Source organism: Colossoma macropomum, unplaced genomic scaffold (assembly GCF_904425465.1).
Source record: "Colossoma macropomum unplaced genomic scaffold, Colossoma_macropomum, whole genome shotgun sequence".
Classification (NCBI taxonomy): domain Eukaryota; kingdom Metazoa; phylum Chordata; class Actinopteri; order Characiformes; family Serrasalmidae; genus Colossoma; species Colossoma macropomum.
In genome coordinates, this window is record NW_023495123.1 from 187,238 (window position 1) to 207,174 (window position 19,937).

General features: G+C 41.3%; 1 long non-coding RNA gene across 1 annotated transcript in view; it reads left to right on the plus strand.

The window, feature by feature from the left end:
- Positions 1-14,863, plus strand: part of LOC118801029 — a 30,638-nt gene extending 15,775 nt beyond the window's left edge. Inside the window, exons 4-6 of the long non-coding RNA XR_005006434.1 lie at positions 1,558-1,575; positions 7,294-7,317; positions 14,845-14,863. This is a non-coding gene — a long non-coding RNA (uncharacterized LOC118801029). The remainder of the gene's footprint in view (positions 1-1,557; positions 1,576-7,293; positions 7,318-14,844) is intronic.
- Positions 14,864-19,937: the final 5,074 nt, after the last annotated feature.

The following is a 19,937-nucleotide window of genomic DNA, read 5'->3' on the forward strand; positions in this document are numbered from 1 at the left end:
AAAAATACTGAATGTCTTCAACGTCACTAAATGGCCTTACCAGCTCAGTGTTGCTGTAAAGACAAATTCAGACTGAAGCATAAATGTGTGATTTTGTAAAGCTCATTATTTGTATTACAGTCTCTTATACTCTGAATTCATTTTGTTAATGTCCATTTTCTAAAACTTGTACAGCCAAAAAGCTTGTAGTTCTAGGAAAACATGGAGGTGGGCAGGTGTACCTCACCTCTACATGTATTAATGGGAATGACATTTTCTACGTGTCACCAAGGCTCTGTGTGCTGATTGGTGGAAGAATATACTGTGTACAGTGTCTTGTGAAAGCACCCCCCCTCCCCTAATTATGGTTTAAGATCTCTAACCGATAATCAGGAACTCTTTAGTGTCTGTAAGTATTGATGGCCCAAATTAGTACTTTGTACAGCCACCTTTTGCTGCATTGACGGCTGCTGTATTAACTCATCCCATCTAGCCGCTTCAGTGTGGGAATGGTGCTCTCTGGGATGTGGGAAGTGTTGGGTTTGTGCCACACATAATGTTTCTCATGATGACCAAAAGTTCTGGTTTAGTCTCATCTGACCAGAGAACCTTCGTCCATGTGGTTGGAGAGTCTACTGCAAGCTGTTTGGAGAACCGTGTTTTTCTTATTGGAGTGTTCAGCTCAAAGTGGTCCTGTGGACAGATACTCATATCTCTGCTGTGGGTCTTTGCAGCTCCTTCAGTCTTATCTTTGCTGTCTTTGTTCAGAGTCTGATTAATAGCCTCCTGTACTGTGTCTGTAATCCTGTTATAGTAATTAATACCACAACATTTAATGATCAAATATTCCTGTGTAAATTAAACAATTAGAATAGTTACATTAAAGGACCGTTGGGTATAAGATGTCTTGCGATATGCTAACTTACAGGCTAATTTATCAGGTATTTAATAATTTATTAATAATACTAGATATGGAGTATAATAAGGTGTGTCCTGATGAGCGCAACGCGATTCATTTATATCCCAGGATATTGATCATGTGTGAAATACTACATATATTTGAGCATGATGGGAAATCCTGAAGGAGATGGTGGTCAGAAGTAGAGCTGACATGGACATGAGGTGCAGTAGAGGACAGGAATGGTGGTAGTAGCTGAGTGGAGTTCTGAGCAGTTGTTTTCTGAAATCACAGATACCCATGATTTCAGCACCATATCCATGTTAGTACAGACACACCCAGCACATCCTTTCAGCCTCAGCTTTGACTGTAAGTACACAGTCCTAGAAGAGGACAGTGAAGCTGGAGTGGAATGCAGTGAATCAGGAGGATTTAATGTGATCACCCTTAAATAAAGGTTCTTCAAGTGTGCTCTAGTAAAGGCAGTGTTTATATACAGAACCATGAACACTCAAATGACCATTAGAATGTGTAAATGGTTCTTTATATGGTTTAATAGTTCTTTTCTCTGAAGGGGAACCTGTTGTATTTGGTTCTTTTAAGAATCTGTTTAAGGTTTCTGCTTTAAATCTGCTCTAATATTGATCATCAATCTAATGTTGATTTTCTTTGTTTTGCAGGGCTACACCCCATACACCGTAAGTACATTCTTTTTGTCTTCTATCTGAGAGGGGAATTGTATTGAGAGCACACTAGCGCCTCCTCTGGACACATTAAAGAACATCTCCTAGGGTCCCTACAACCCCTTCTGGTCATATCAGAGGGGGAAAGTAATGAATTACACTCCTTACAGTACTTGAGTACGTTTTTCTCTGTAACGGTACTTTTTTGAGTGGAATTAAATCACAGTACTTTTACTTTTACTGGAGTTTAATTCTAAAAAAGTTCTTTCATTTCACTACTTTAGTTTTAGTACCACACTGTAAACACTGAGTGCTGAAGAAGGAGGAGTTCCATGGATCAGAATATGGAAATAATACCTGTTACAGCCTGTAGATACACTGTGTACCTGACTTAGTCTCACAGTGTGTTCGTCATATTTACACAGTGAATATAATAAGAGTGAATACAGTTTCTCTACCAGAACTGATTCAGGATCTGCAGAACCGGCACTAGAATGAAGATCAGTTCCACAGAAACGTGATGGGATGCAGTGAAACACGTTTATAAATGAAATAATCCTAAAGTTAAACTGATTATTTTTATTTAATTAAACAGGAACACAGGAAGTTTAAATGGGTCCTTTTCATGCTTCTTTGTTATTGTTTGTGTTTCCACACCAAAAACCAGTGAACATGTGGTTTCAATGAGAGTGAGTGACAGAGAGCTCCCTAGCTTAGCCCAGCACAAGCTAAGCTAGCACAGCTAATTGTTTTTAGCCTTGTTTTAGCTTTAAGCCTGGGCTGGCTGTCTATCTTTTTTTTATAATTTTATTTTTCTAATTTAATTTAATTTAATTTAATATATATATATATATATATATATTTTGCATTTTACTTTATTTTTACTAGTAATTTTTTGAGTAACTAGTAGTGTTTTGGTAAAATGGGGTGTGAGGAGCTCTGGGAAATGCAGACTCTCAGTAATGGACAGGGATGGTTGGAGGCTGAGATTAAGGCACTGTCGCAATGTCAGACTCAACTCCACGATCAGAAAACTCATCTTGAGACGGCCACCAGGCCTCCCATGTAACCAGAGCAGCCAGTTTACCCAGACCTGTGAAAGGTCATGGGAAACGCGGTGCACCAAGCAACGGGGCAGCTGGAGCCTGAGCAACTTCCACCCCGAGCAGAGGTCACCTGAACCAGGCCAGACCTCTGAAACTTACAGCAGGGACTCTCAGGATAGCCCCGCCCCCTCAGGAAGGTGGAGTCTGGGAACAGCACCTAACAGAAGATGGTCTGGATCCTCACCACCACCACCACCTCAGCCTGACCTCACCACCAGCTACAGATTGAAATGCTGGGCTCTCTCTCCTCACCGGCTCCTCCCTCGACCACTGTCTAAGTAATTGGTTCCTCAGTCGTGTGGAACCTGAACTTGGCTCTAGCTAAATGTAAAACACAAGGATATTAGTGCAGTGATTGTGCACACAGGAGTGAAGGACGAGATCAAAAGAGCCTCGATTTAAAGACCTTTTCACACCATTATAGCACTGCATGCAGGAACAAACAGCCAGAGCTGTAGTTTCTGGTCCTCTGCTGACTTTTAGGAGAGGAACATAGACTTTTATCAGACTCTGGGTCCTAAACAAGTGTCTGAAACGGTGGACTGAGGACAGTAACTTGGATTTCATTGATAACTGGAACACACACACCTTTTCATCACTGAGAGGGACTGGACCTGAGTGACCACAGCTCTACCTTTTATTATTGAACCACGAGAAGAATGAAAAAAATAGAAGTAAACAAATTAAACAGCAACTAATCTGGTACTAACGGTTACTTCTCTATTCTCACTACAGTAACCAATCACAGTGCAGTACTACAGGAACTAAAGGAGTAATTAATGGAAGTTAGCTGAAGTCTGTAAACTCACTCATCACACCCTGACAAAGCTGAGTAGAAGGTTTAGAGCGGCTCTGCTGAATGTAAGAGCACTAGCTGACTAATCCAGCACTGTCAGTGATCTTATTAATGAACAGAACTGGATTTTATGATACTGACTGAACCCTGGCTCAGTTCAGACGGTCAGTCTCCCTGATTGAAACTGCTCCACAGAATCCTGATTATATCCACTCTGTACAGGAAGGGAAGAAGGGAGGAGGTCTAGCTGTTGTTTTTAGTATTTTAACCTCAAAAACGTTTCATTTTGGACGGTTTCTTCTACTTAAAGGTCAGGAACCAGCCTTGCTGGTGGTTGTTTATCGTCCACCCAAATACTCACCAGAATTGTCTGAACTGTTGTCCATCTGTGTGACTGACCATGAGAGGATTCTGGTGATTTCACTTTTCATGTTGATGAAGCCTCAGACAACAAGCTACTGAGTTCATGCAGCTATTGACCATATTTGATTTAACTAGTGCATAAATAATCCACACAGATTCATCATCACACTTTCGATTTAGTCGTGTCACCAGGTTTATTGATTAGCATGAATGAAATTTAAATATAATCCTCTCAGATCAGTGCAGTGTGATGTTTAGTGTCTCTGCTTCTGTTGAAATTAAAGACAGAGAAACAAAAATGAAGAAAAACTGTATTTTAACAGTATTTTAACACGTCAACAGCAGCTGGTTTTATAGCTCTACATTACAAATCTCCTCTACATGTTAAATCACCAGTGCAGGATATGCTCAGCAATTTACAGCAATTTGAACTGTAAGCTAAGATCTGTTCTAGATAGTGTTCCACCAGAAAGAACTCAGTAGGAGACCTTAACCACAAAATTGCTGTGTAAAAATGAACAGATAAACCCACTGATTAGTGACTGCACAAAGCAGAACAGAAACAGAGGAAATCTGGACTAATTATTCACTCTGAAAATCTTAAAAACTGTATTTACATTTATAACAATGCAGCACAAACAGAGACAGACATGCTATTCAAAACTTATCAGTGACGACAGACAGAACCTAAAAGTTGTTTCTTTAGCAAAATAAAACGTCTATTATATCCTACATTAGCCAGTGATTGTATCACTGAGGCTTTGACAGCAAAATGTCAGCAGATATCATGATATCATTATGGCTGTGTTCAATGTGGCTCATTGTACTAGTAAGTTTAGAAGAAGCAGCGTTAAGTTTTATCTAGTAATATCTCAGAAACGTAAAAGTCGTAATAAACAAGCTCTAGATTTGTGTGTTTTGTAGCGTCTTGATCTGAAATCATTTTTCATGTATTTTATGCTGAGTATTTGGGTGATGGGTCATTCTCAGCACAGCAGTGAGACTCATGATAGCAGTAGGTGCAGCGCCGGTCAGCTGCTGCAGCTTTGGTGAAGTTTTTAAACATATCAAAATCTAATGTAGATGTTAAATTTCAGATTGAAAAATGAAGCTGTTGTGTAATTTTGTAAAGCTGGTTTTTTGAGTTCAAGTTCCATTTTCTGAAACTTGTACAGCTGAAAATACTCTAAACGTATTAATGTGATTGGAGTTTCTATGTGTCACCAATATTTAAGGTGCTGGAATATTGTGAAACTATATTCACTGGTAGCCATAGTTACAGCATAAAAGTATTTTATTGATATTTTATGATAACGTTGCATTACTGTGTCTGTAATCTTGTTATATTTATTAATACACAAATATTTCTATTAAATAAGCAGTAAGTGTAGTTTTATCAAAGGACATTTGGGGGCGAGATGTCTTGTAATATACTGACTTCCAGGCTAATTTATAAGCTGTTTAGTACAGACACTGAGAAACTAGATAAGGAATGTAGTGAGGTGAGTCCTGATGTGCTGATGAGGACAGCTTGATTCATTTATATCCCAGGATATTGATCATGTGTGAAATACTGTATATTGACTGTTGATATTTCAGGATATTGATATTTCAGGATATTTACAGCTTTTCCTGCAGGGTCCCGTTAGAGAATGACTGACTGACTGTTCATAGATTACAGCTCAGCATTCAACACAGTCATCCCTGCCAAACTCATTCCTGAGCTCACAGAGTTGGGTTTGAACTCTCATCTCTGCAACTGGATACTAGACTTCTTGACGAGCAGACCCCAGGTGGTGAAAGTTGGGAACAGCTTCTCCTCCACACTGACTCAGAGCACAGGGGTTCCCCAGGGATGTGTGCTCAGCCCCCTCCTGTACCCCCTGTATACACATGACTGTGTAGCCAAACACACGTCTAACATCATCTTCAAGTTTGCTGATGACACCACCATCCTAGGCCTCATCACTGATGGAGATGAAACAGCCCACAGAGACGAGGTCAGCGCTCTGTCAGAGTGGAGCCATGACAGCAATCTCTGTCTCAACATCAGCAAAACAAAGGAGATGATTGTGGACTACAGGAAGCTGCAGAGGGGTGGTCACTCTCCCCTGTTCATCAATGGAGCTGAAGTGGAGAGAGTCAGCAGTGTGAAGTTCCCCGGCGTACACCTCACTGATGACCTCACCTGGTCCCTCCACACCAACACTACTGTGAGATCTGCCCGTCAGCGTCTCTTCTTCCTGCGCAGGCTCAGGAAGTTTGGTCTGCCTCCTCAGATCCTCACCAACTTCTACAGATGCACCATAGAGAGCTTCCTCACAGGCTGCCTCACTGTCTGGTACAGCAGCTGCACTGCCTGTGACCACAAACCCCTTAAAGGAGTGGTGAGTACGGCAGAACCAACCTACCAGCCTTACAGGACGTCTACCAGTCCCACTGCGTCAGGAAGATCAGAAAAATCCGGTCAGACAGCATCACCCAGCACACGGCCTGTTCAAAATCCTGCCATCAGGCAGGAGATTCCACAGCATACAGGCTAAAACAACCTGGCTAATGAACAGTTTCTACCCACAGGCTGTCAGGCTTCTGAACAAGCTGTGAAGCTGTGGGTCCTTCACCAGTTATCATCTCACTCAGTCGCTCTGTCAGCATTATTATTATATCATATCTCTGATATGGACAATAACACCTTAACACTAAGTCACTTAAGTCACTTTAAAATGTATATTGTCTCTTTATCTTGTGTATATTTTCTCTATATTTTGTGTACATTTTGTGTATATTTAATATATTTCAGTGTGTTTCTTATATATTTTACTTATTTCCTTTCTGTACAGTGATTATCTGAGCCTCACCACAAGCATTTCAATGCATAAATGTCCTGACATGTTGTACAAATGACAAATAAACTTGAAACTTGAACTTGAAACTTGGGATTTACTGAGGTAACAGAAGTGATTTGAGCATGATGGGAAATCCTGAAGGAGGTGGTGGTCAGAAGTAGAGCTGACATGGACATGAGGTGCAGTAGAGGACAGGAATGGTGGTAGTAGCTGAGTGGAGTTCTGAGCAGTTGTGGTCTGAAATCACAGATACCCATGATTTCAGCACCATATCCATGTTAGTACAGACACACCCAGCACATCCTTTCAGCCTCAGCTTTGACTGTAAGTACACAGTCCTAGAAGAGGACAGTGAAGCTGGAGTGGAATGCAGTGAATCAGGAGGATTTAATGTGATCACCCTTAAATAAAGGTTCTTCAAGTGTGCTCTAGTAAAGGCAGTGTTTATATACAGAACCATGAACACTCAAATGACCGTTAGAATGTAGAAATGGTTCTTTATATGGTTTAATAGTTCTTCTCTCTGAAGGGGAACCTGTTGTATTTGGTTCTTTTAAGAATCTGTTTAAGGTTTCTGCTTTAATTCTGCTCTAATATTGATCATCAATCTAATCTTGTACAGAAACATTAGAAGAATTGTACCGCAGTAAGTACATCTCTTTCTCTTCTATCTCAGAGGGAAATTATATACAGAGCACACTAGCGCCTCCTCTGGACACATTAAAGAACCTCTCCTAGGGTCACTACAACCCCTTCTGGTCATATCAGAGGTGGAAAGTAATGAATTACACTCCTTACAGTACTTGAGTACATTTTTCTCTGTAACGGTACTTTTTGAGTAGAATTAAATCACAGTACTTTTACTGGAGTTTATTTCTAATAAAGTTCTTTCATTTCACTACTTTAGTTTTAGTAACTGTAGCAGAGGAAACAATGAATGGATTCAGCTCTGAAAGCCAATCAGGTCACAGCAGCGTCCTGCTCCACTAATGACTCAGATTCTGATTAGAGGCCAAACAAATATAGACTAGACTGAACAATAAGGAGCTTTCAGTGTTTCCAAACCCTTTACAACAGGATAAATAAAGATGAATAAAATAGTCACCTGTTCATGAAACACATCAGCCGTGTCTTTCATTCTGTAGCAGTGTTTACAGTGTAAACCTGCACTTTATAAGTGATTTAGTTGAACCCATTACCACACTGTGAACACTGAGTGCTGAAGAAGGAGGAGTTCCATGGATCAGAATATGGAAATAATACCTGTTACAGCCTGTAGATACACTGTGTACCTGACTTAGTCTCACAGTGTGTTCGTCATATTTACACAGTGAATATAATAAGAGTGAGTACAGTTTCTCTACCAGAACTGATTCAGGATCTGCAGAACCGGCACTAGAATGAAGATCAGCTACACAGAAACGTGATGGGATGCAGTGAAACACGTTTATAAATGAAATAATCCTTAAAGTTAAACTGATTATTTTTATTTAATTAAACTAAATTAAAGTTTAAATGGGTCCTTTTCATGCTTCTTTGTTATTGTTTGTGTTTCCACACCAAAAACCAGTGAACATGTGGTTTCAATGAGAGTGAGTGACAGAGAGCTCCCTAGCTTAGCCCAGCACAAGCTAAGCTAGCACAGCTAATTGTTTTTAGCCTTGTTTTAGCTTTTAGCGTTAGCTTCTAGTCTTTTTTTAATATAATTTTATTTTTATAATTTTGTTTAATATTTTTTGTTTGTTTTAATCTTTTTCCTTTATCCTTTACTATTTGAGTAACTAGTAGTGTTTTGGTAAAATGGGGTGTGAGGAGCTCTGGGAAATGCAGACTCTCAGTAATGGACAGGGATGGTTGGAGGCTGAGATTAAGGCACTGTCTCAATGTCAGACTCGACTCCACGATCAGAAAACTCATCTTGAGACGGCCACCAGGCCTCCCATGTAACCAGAGCAGACAGTTTACCCAGACCTGTGAAAGGTCATGGGAAACGCGGTGCACCAAGCAACGGGGCAGCTGGAGCCTGAGCAACTTCCACCCCGAGCAGAGGTCACCTGAACCAGGCCAGACCTCTGAAACCTACAGCAGGGACTCTCAGGATAGCCCCGCCCCCTCAGGAAGGTGGAGTCTGGGAACAACACCATAACAGAAGATGGTCTGGATCCTCACCACCACCACCACCTCAGCCTGACCTCACCACCAGCTACAGATTGAAGTGCTGGGCTCTCTCTCCTCTCCGGCTCCTCCCTCGACCACTGTCTAAGTAATTGGTTCCTCAGTCGTGTGGAACCTGAACTTGGCTCTAGCTAAATGTAAAACACAAGGATATTAGTGCAGTGATTGTGCACACAGGAGTGAAGGACGAGATCAAAAGAGCCTCGATTTAAAGACCATTTCACACCATTATAGCACTGCATGCAGGAACAAACAGCCAGAGCTGTAGTTTCTGGTCCTCTGCTGACTTTTAGGAGAGGAACATAGACTTTTATCAGACTCTGGGTCCTAAACAAGTGTCTGAAACGGTGGACTGAGGACAGTAACTTGGATTTCATTGATAACTGGAACACACACACCTTTTCATCACTGAGAGGGACTGGACCTGAGTGACCACAGCTCTACCTTTTATTATTGAACCACGAGAAGAATGAAAAAAATAGAAGTAAACAAATTAAACAGCAACTAATCTGGTACTAACGGTTACTTCTCTATTCTCACTACAGTAACCAATCACAGTGCAGTACTACAGGAACTAAAGGAGTAATTAATGGAAGTTAGCTGAAGTCTGTAAACTCACTCATCACACCCTGACAAAGCTGAGTAGAAGGTTTAGAGCGGCTCTGCTGAATGTAAGAGCACTAGCTGACTAATCCAGCACTGTCAGTGATCTTATTAATGAACAGAACTGGATTTTATGATACTGACTGAACCCTGGCTCAGTTCAGACGGTCAGTCTCCCTGATTGAAACTGCTCCACAGAATCCTGATTATATCCACTCTGTACAGGAAGGGAAGAAGGGAGGAGGTCTAGCTGTTGTTTTTAGTATTTTAACCTCAAAAACATTTCATTTTGGACGGTTTCTTCTACTTAAAGGTCAGGAACCAGCCTTGCTGGAGGTTGTTTATCGTCCACCCAAATACTCCCCAGAATTGTCTGAACTGTTGTCCATCTGTGTGACTGACCATGAGAGGATTCTGGTGATTTCACTTTTCATGTTGATGAAGCCTCAGACAACAAGCTACTGAGTTCATGCAGCTATTGACCATATTTGACTTTACTAGTGCATAAATAATCCACACAGATTCATCATCACACTTTCGATTTAGTCGTGTCACCAGGTTTATTGATTAGCATGAATGAAATTTAAATATAATCCTCTCAGATCAGTGCAGTGTGATGTTTAGTGTCTCTGCTTCTGTTGAAATTAAAGACAGAGAAACAAAAATGAAGAAAAACTGTATTTTAACAGTATTTTAACACGTCAACAGCAGCTGGTTTTATAGCTCTACATTACAAATCTCCTCTACATGTTAAATCACCAGTGCAGGATATGCTCAGCAATTTACAGCAATTTGAACTGTAAGCTAAGATCTGTTCTAGATAGTGTTCCACCAGAAAGAACTCAGTAGGAGACCTTAACCACAAAAATGCTGTGTAAAAATGAACAGATAAACCCACTGATTAGTGACTGCACTAAGCAGAACAGAAATCTAATCACTGAAAATCTTAAATTATATGACTATTTCTAACAATGAAGCACAAACAGAGACAGACATACTGTTCAAAACTTACTAGTGAAAGAAAAGATTAATGAGAAGGAGCTTTGAAAAGTTCTTAATTCCTCCTGCTGTGTATTAAATCCTATTACAGCAGGATTTTACTGAAGTACATTGCAGCCTTGTGAGTACTTTAAAGAAGTATTTGGCAGCGTGTGAACATCCCCACAAGAACCTAGCACACCCTGGATCATGTATACAGCAACATCCATAATGCCTTGAGAGCTGCCCTCCAACCCCACTTTGGCCTTTCAGACCTTATCACTCTGTTCCTGTACCCAGCCTACAGACCCAGACTAAAGCAGACAAACCCTGTAAATAAACACATCAGACTCTGATCTCCAGACACTGGGAGTGTTATGCAGGACTGGTTATCATACACAGACTGGGATGTGTTTAAAGCTGCAGCCACACAAGAGGATTCTTCTGTAAACATAGAGGAGTATGATGAACGTGTGACTGGTAACATCAGCACCTGCACTGACACTGTAGTGACCACCATACAGGTCAGAAAATACCCAAACCAGGATGAAGAGCCAGGTTAACAGAACCACAGGAAACACCCTCGCTCAGTGGAGTTTAGATCAGGGAGTGAAGTGGAGTACAAAATCTGGGACGGGCCCGCAAGATCTGAGCTACAGACCTGGCTGAGGTTTTCTCCTCCATCTTCAGTCTGTCCCTTGTATAGGTCACAGTCCCAACCTGCTTTAAACCCACCACCACCATCCTGATCCCAGAAAGGAGCCCTGTCACTTATCTGAATGACTACAGGCCAGTCGTACTCACTCCAGTCACTATGAAGAGCTTTGAGAGAGTAATTCTGACCCCCATCAGGAACAGCACACCTGAGTCTCTGAACCCCCTGCAGTGTTTATATAGACTCAGGACATCTGGGATGGGGTCTAGGATTCTCAGTAGGATCTACAGCTTCATCACTGTTTGGTATGGGTAGAGCACCACAATGGACCACAGACGCCTGCAGAGAGTGGTAAGGACTCCTGAGAAGATCATCAGGACATCATTACCAATTGGGCAGAATGTCTGTCACCAGAGAGTCCACAGAAGAACCTGCAGCATCATCAAAGACTCCACCATCCCCATCACAGGTGTTTCACACTGATAGCGTCTAGCAGGAGATACAGAAGTGTGAAATGCAGGACCTCTAAACTGAGGAACAGTGTTTATCCTCACGCCATCAGACTGATTAACAGGCTTTGACTTGACTTTGATTACAATAAAGGAAGGGGACAGAAAGGTCAGTAGGCAGCTGGTATTGAACTGTTCACAGATTTGATTATTAATAAGCCAAATCTTCAGCTGCCCAGTGAAAGAATAGTAAGTGTTGGTTCCTCTAATATGAACTGGTAGTAATTCCCGTTGTTTGGATGGTGTTACAGAGATGACTGACTGACTGTAGCACTTCTTCATATAGGAGTGATACAGTCTCCTCTTGTAGTACCTCTGGTAACCTGAGTGCTGCTCTTTTCATAATCAGTGTCTTAAGTGTGTGGGGGGGGGGTGTATTATGAAATATCTTTGATGAAACAAAGGCAGAGACTAACATACTAAACTACATTTTCTCATCTTCATTGTAGATTTGTTAGCCTTTACTTAACTTCTCAGACAAGATGTACAACCCCATATCCACAAAAGTTGGGATGCTGTGCAAAATGTAAATAAAAATAGGATGTAATGATACGCAAATCATGTAAACCATATATTCAAATGAAAATACTACAGAACAACTTATTAAATGTTAAAAATGAGAAATTGTATTGTTTTTTGAAAAATATACGCTCATTTTGAATTTGATGCCAACAACACATTCCAAAAAAGTTGGGACGGGGGCCTGTTTACCACTGTGTTTCATCACCTCTCCTTTTAACAGCACTCTGTAAGTGTTTGGAAACTGAGGAGTCCAGTTGCTGTAGCTTTGAAAGTGAAATATTTTCCATTCTTGTTTGATACAGGATTTCAGCTGCTCATCAGTTCAGAGTGTCCTTTGTCATATTTTTCATTTGATAATGCGCCAAATGTGTGGATGCAGTGATGAACTGTTTTCACAGACAGTGTTTTTCAGAAGTGTTTCTGAGCCCATGCAGTGATTTCCACTACAGAACCATGTCTGTTTTTAATGCAGTGCTGTCTGAGGGCCCAAAGATCACGGCCAGCAAATACTGTTTTTTGGCCTTGTTCCTTACATACAGAGATTTCTCCAGATTCTCTGAATCTTTTAATGATATTCTGTACCGTAGACGATGAAAAGCAGAAGTTCTTTGCTATTTTATGTTGAGAAACGTTATTCTTTTTTTTTTTATTTGATCATGCAGTCTTTCACGGAGTGGTGAACCCCTCCTCATCTTCACTTCTGAGAGACTCCGCCTCTCTGAGATGCTCTTTTATACCCAGTCATGTTACAAACCTGTTGCCAATCAACCACCAGGTGTTTTTTAGCATTACCTTACCAACCTTTTGTTGCCCCTGTGAATTTCTCAGTTCCAACATTTGATTTGTTGTCTTTGTACTATTTTCAATGAAAAATAGGGTTTGAGTGATTTGCACATCATTGCATTTTGTTTTTATTTACATTTTGCACAGCGTCTCAACTTTTTTGGAAATGGGGTTGTAAAGTGTGGAATGATCATGGCGTTCATGTGTGTCGTATATTATAAATATATATTATTATAGAGTATATGGGTGATGGGTCATTTTCACCACTGCAGCAAGTCTCACATGGTAGCAGTAGGTCCAGCGCTGGTCAGCCTTGGACAGCTTTAATGACATTTTTAAACATACCACAATCTTAATGTAACAGTCCAGTGTTACTTACCTTTTATTCTCAAAAATACTGAATGTCTTCAACGTCACTAAATGGCCTTACCAGCTCAGTGTTGCTGTAAAGACAAATTCAGACTGAAGCATAAATGTGTGATTTTGTAAAGCTCATTATTTGTATTACAGTCTCTTATACTCTGAATTCATTTTGTTAATGTCCATTTTCTAAAACTTGTACAGCCAAAAAGCTTGTAGTTCTAGGAAAACATGGAGGTGGGCAGGTGTACCTCACCTCTACATGTATTAATGGGAATGACATTTTCTACGTGTCACCAAGGCTCTGTGTGCTGATTGGTGGAAGAATATACTGTGTACAGTGTCTTGTGAAAGCACCCCCCCTCCCCTTAATTATGGTTTAAGATCTCTTAACCGATAATCAGGAACTCTTTAGTGTCTGTAAGTATTGATGGCCCAAATTAGTACTTTGTACAGCCACCTTTTGCTGCATTGACGGCTGCTGTATTAACTCATCCCATCTAGCCGCTTCAGTGTGGGAATGGTGCTCTCTGGGATGTGGGAAGTGTTGGGTTTGTGCCACACATAATGTTTCTCATGATGACCAAAAGTTCTGGTTTAGTCTCATCTGACCAGAGAACCTTCGTCCATGTGGTTGGAGAGTCTACTGCAAGCTGTTTGGAGAACCGTGTTTTCTTATTGGAGTGTTCAGCTCAAAGTGGTCCTGTGGACAGATACTCATATCTCTGCTGTGGGTCTTTGCAGCTCCTTCAGTCTTATCTTTGCTGTCTTTGTTCAGAGTCTGATTAATAGCCTCCTGTACTGTGTCTGTAATCCTGTTATAGTAATTAATACCACAACATTTAATGATCAAATATTCCTGTGTAAATTAAACAATTAGAATAGTTACATTAAAGGACCGTTGGGTATAAGATGTCTTGCGATATGCTAACTTACAGGCTAATTTATCAGGTATTTAATAATTTATTAATAATACTAGATATGGAGTATAATAAGGTGTGTCCTGATGAGCGCAACGCGATTCATTTATATCCCAGGATATTGATCATGTGTGAAATACTACATATATTTGAGCATGATGGGAAATCCTGAAGGAGATGGTGGTCAGAAGTAGAGCTGACATGGACATGAGGTGCAGTAGAGGACAGGAATGGTGGTAGTAGCTGAGTGGAGTTCTGAGCAGTTGTGGTCTGAAATCACAGATACCCATGATTTCAGCACCATATCCATGTTAGTACAGACACACCCAGCACATCCTTTCAGCCTCAGCTTTGACTGTAAGTACACAGTCCTAGAAGAGGACAGTGAAGCTGGAGTGGAATGCAGTGAATCAGGAGGATTTAATGTGATCACCCTTAAATAAAGGTTCTTCAAGTGTGCTCTAGTAAAGGCAGTGTTTATATACAGAACCATGAACACTCAAATGACCATTAGAATGTGTAAATGGTTCTTTATATGGTTTAATAGTTCTTTTCTCTGAAGGGGAACCTGTTGTATTTGGTTCTTTTAAGAATCTGTTTAAGGTTTCTGCTTTAATTCTGTTCTAATATTGATCATCAATCTAATGTTGATTTTCTTTGTTTTGCAGGGCTACACCCCATACACCGTAAGTACATTCTTTTTGTCTTCTATCTCAGAGGGAAATTGTATTGAGAGCACACTAGCGCCTCCTCTGGACAAATTAAAGAACCTCTCCCAGGGTCACTACAACCCCTTCTGGTCATATCAGAGGGGGAAAGTAATGAATTACACTCCTTACAGTACTTGAGTACGTTTTTCTCTGTAACGGTACTTTTTTGAGTGGAATTAAATCACAGTACTTTTCTTTTACTGGAGTTTATTTCTAATAAAGTTCTTTCATTTCACTACTTTAGTTTTAGTACCACACTGTAAACACTGAGTGCTGAAGAAGGAGGAGTTCCATGGATCAGAATATGGAAATAATACCTGTTACAGCCTGTAGATACACTGTGTACCTGACTTAGTCTCACAATATGTTTGTTATATTTACACAGTGAATATAATAAGAGTGAATACAGTTTCTCTACCAGAACTGATTCAGGATCTGCAGAACCGGCACTAGAATGAAGATCAGTTCCACAGAAACGTGATGGGATGCAGTGAAACACGTTTATAAATGAATAATCCTAAAGTTAAACTGATTATTTTTATTTAATTAAACAGGAACACAGGAAGTTTAAATGGGTCCTTTTCATGCTTCTTTGTTATTGTTTGTGTTTCCACACCAAAAACCAGTGAACATGTGATTTTCATGAGAGTGAGTGACAGAGAGCTCCCTGACTTAGCCCCACACAAGCTAATCTCTCACAGCTAGCTGTTTTTAGCCTTGTTTTAGCTTTTAGCCTGGGCTGGCTGTCTATCTTTTTTTATCATTTTATTTTTCTAATTTAATTTAATATATATATATATATATATATATATAGCATTTTACTTTATTTTTTACTAGTAATTTTTTGAGTAACTAGTAGTGTTTTGGTAAAATGGGGTGTGAGGAGCTCTGGGAAATGCAGACTCTCAGTAATGGACAGGGATGGTTGGAGGCTGAGATTAAGGCACTGTCGCAATGTCAGACTCAACTCCACGATCAGAAAACTCATCTTGAGACGGCCACCAGGCCTCCCATGTAACCAGAGCAGACAGTTTACCCAGACCTGTGAAAGGTCATGGGAAACGCGGTGCACCAAGCAACGGGGCAGCTGGAGCCTGAGCAACTTCCACCCCGAGCAGAGGTCACCTGAACCAGGCCAGACCTCTGAAACCTACAGCAGGGACTCTCAGGATAGCCCCGCCCCCTCAGGAAGGTGGAGTCTGGGAACAACACCATAACAGAAGATGGTCTGGATCCTCACCACCACCACCACCTCAGCCTGACCTCACCACCAGCTACAGATTGAAGTGCTGGGCTCTCTCTCCTCACCGGCTCCTCCCTCGACCACTGTCTAAGTAATTGGTTCCTCAGTCGTGTGGAACCTGAACTTGGCTCTAGCTAAATGTAAAACACAAGGATATTAGTGCAGTGATTGTGCACACAGGAGTGAAGGACGAGATCAAAAGAGCCTCGATTTAAAGACCTTTTCACACCATTATAGCACTGCATGCAGGAACAAACAGCCAGAGCTGTAGTTTCTGGTCCTCTGCTGACTTTTAGGAGAGGAACATAGACTTTTATCAGACTCTGGGTCCTAAACAAGTGTCTGAAACGGTGGACTGAGGACAGTAACTTGGATTTCATTGATAACTGGAACACACACACCTTTTCATCACTGAGAGGGACTGGACCTGAGTGACCACAGCTCTACCTTTTATTATTGAACCACGAGAAGAATGAAAAAATACAGAAGTAAATAAATTAAACAGCAACTAATCTGGTACTAACGGTTACTTCTCTATTCTCACTACAGTAACCAATCACAGTGCAGTACTACAGGAACTAAAGGAGTAATTAATGGAAGTTAGCTGAAGTCTGTAAACTCACTCATCACACCCTGACAAAGCTGAGTAGAAGGTTTAGAGCGGCTCTGCTGAATGTAAGAGCACTAGCTGACTAATCCAGCACTGTCAGTGATCTTATTAATGAACAGAACTGGATTTTATGATACTGACTGAACCCTGGCTCAGTTCAGACGGTCAGTCTCCCTGATTGAAACTGCTCCACAGAATCCTGATTATATCCACTCTGTACAGGAAGGGAAGAAGGGAGGAGGTCTAGCTGTTGTTTTTAGTATTTTAACCTCAAAAACATTTCATTTTGGACGGTTTCTTCTACTTAAAGGTCAGGAACCAGCCTTGCTGGAGGTTGTTTATCGTCCACCCAAATACTCCCCAGAATTGTCTGAACTGTTGTCCATCTGTGTGACTGACCATGAGAGGATTCTGGTGATTTCACTTTTCATGTTGATGAAGCCTCAGACAACAAGCTACTGAGTTCATGCAGCTATTGACCATATTTGACTTTACTAGTGCATAAATAATCCACACAGATTCATCATCACACTTTCGATTTAGTCGTGTCACCAGGTTTATTGATTAGCATGAATGAAATTTAAATATAATCCTCTCAGATCAGTGCAGTGTGATGTTTAGTGTCTCTGCTTCTGTTGAAATTAAAGACAGAGAAACAAAAATGAAGAAAAACTGTATTTTAACAGTATTTTAACACGTCAACAGCAGCTGGTTTTATAGCTCTACATTACAAATCTCCTCTACATGTTAAATCACCAGTGCAGGATATGCTCAGCAATTTACAGCAATTTGAACTGTAAGCTAAGATCTGTTCTAGATAGTGTTCCACCAGAAAATACGAAGAGAAGACCTTAAGAAGAAAACAGATAAACCCAGTGATCAGGGACTGCCTGCCACACAGCAGAACGGAAAATCTGAACTATCTACTGTGAAATTCCATATTAACATTTATAACAATGCAGCACAAACAGAGACAGACATACTATTGGAAACTTAATAGTGACAGCGGACAGAAGCCAAGAGTTTCATTCTGAATCAAATAAATCGTCTGTTAAATCCTACATTAACCAGTGATTATCTCACTGAGGCTTTGACATCAAGGAGCTCTGGTACCACGTACACTTATGTACATCCTTGTGTTCGGGCACACCGTTCTTCCCAATCACCCCCGTCCAGGTCTCCCAGTCACTGCCAACATGAGTATTGACTATGGAGTCTGTAGGTGAGGCCCTTTCCAGAACCCCGCCCCCTTATTTCAAGAAGGCTGAGTTTTCCTACCTGTGGTTTTTATTCACGTTGGGGTGACCCTCTCGTCCACCGGGACAAACTCCAACTGCACGCAGCCAGCCGGGGGCTCGTGAGTTTCCCCAAACCTGCCCGGCGGCTCTCACCCTGTGCAGCTTCTGAGTAGGAGAGGGACCAACCCCTATCGTGGAGCTTGGTTCTAGAGCTGACACTGTGGGTGGAGGTAAGCCCCACTGTAACTAGTTGGTACCTCTCAACCTCCCGCAGAAGCTCCGGCTCCTTCCCCCCAAGTGAGATGACTTTCCACGTACCAAGAGCCAGTTTCCATCACAGGGGTCCATGCAGCCAAGGACCTCCCTGCCATCTCCCACTGCTTATACGGCACTGCACCTGTCCCCCATGCTGAACCTTGTAGGTAGAGGGCCCACACAGTCCCCCCCAAATTGCCTTTTCGGGCTGATCCCGTCTGGCCACAAGGCGCTCGCCGAGGAACACTACCCCCAGGCCTGGCTCCAGGGGTGGGTTGGGGTAACCCTCTCCCGGGCAGGGTCTCTTGTGTCCCTTAGTCATGGAAGATTTTGGATCGCATTATTCTGGGTCTTCAATCCAGACCTGTTCACCCTGGGAGACCCTACTAGGAGCATTTTCTAAAACCTGTACAGCCAAAATGCTTGTAGTTGCAGGAAAACAGGAAGGTAGTCAGGTGTACCTAAACAGGTAGAGACACAAGCAGGTAAGAGAAGATCCATAAGCAGGGGTCATGGCATGAACGGGCCAGTGTTCTCCCGTACCACTGGGCAGAGCCTTGAGGGCAGACATTGACGGGCCAGTGCTGTCCATAATTTGTTTTCACAGCCTGTGTTCTGGGACATAGAAGCTCGGAATTTAGGAAATGACATACATTTGAATGAACACTGTCAAAATAAAGTACAGGCATCAGCAGCAGCAGCAGTACAGACGTGACAGTGTATTTGTAGCAGTAGCTACAGCGTAAACGTATTTTATTTGTTATTTTATGATAGCACTGCATCACTGTGTCTGTACTGCTGTTAATAATTAGTGCCACAACATTTTATGCACAAATATTCCTATAAAATAAACCTTTTTACAAATGTAGTTATATCAAAGGGCATTTGGGTCCGAGATGTCTTGTAATATGCTAACTTACCGTCTAATGTAAGAACTATTTAGTACAGACACTGAGACACTAGATAAGGAATGTAGTGAGGTGAGTTCTGATGTGCTGATGAGGACAGCGTGATTCATTTATATCCCAGGATATTGATCATGTGTGAAATACTGCATATATTGACTGTTGATATTTCAGGATATTGACGATGTATAACATATTTCATATCCTGACCCATTATATGTCAGGATGTTAGTGGTGGTTGGACAGTATAGTAAGGAAATTCCCAGGATGTGGTCCATATTCTGAGAATATCAGTCCTTGGTGGAGAGTTCAGATATTTCCTCACAGCTCTTCCTGCAGTGTCCCGTTAGAGAATGAGTGAAACTTGGGATTTAGTGAGGTAACAGAAGTGATTTGAGCATGATGGGAAATCCTAAAGGAGATGGTGGTCAGAAGTAGAGCTGACATGGACATGAGGTGCAGTAGAGGACAGGAATGGTGGTAGTAGCTGAGTGGAGTTCTGAGCAGTTGTGGTCTGAACTCACAGATACCCATGATTTCAGCACCATATCCATGTTAGTACAGACACACCCAGCACATCCTTTCAGCCTCAGCTTTGACTGTAAGTACACAGTCCTAGAAGAGGACAGTGAAGCTGGAGTGGAATGCAGTGAATCAGGAGGATTTAATGTGATCACCCTTAAATAAAGGTTCTTCAAGTGTGCTCTAGTAAAGGCAGTGTTTATATACAGAACCATGAACACTCAAATGACCATTAGAATGTAGAAATGGTTCTTTATATGGTTTAATAGTTCTTCTCT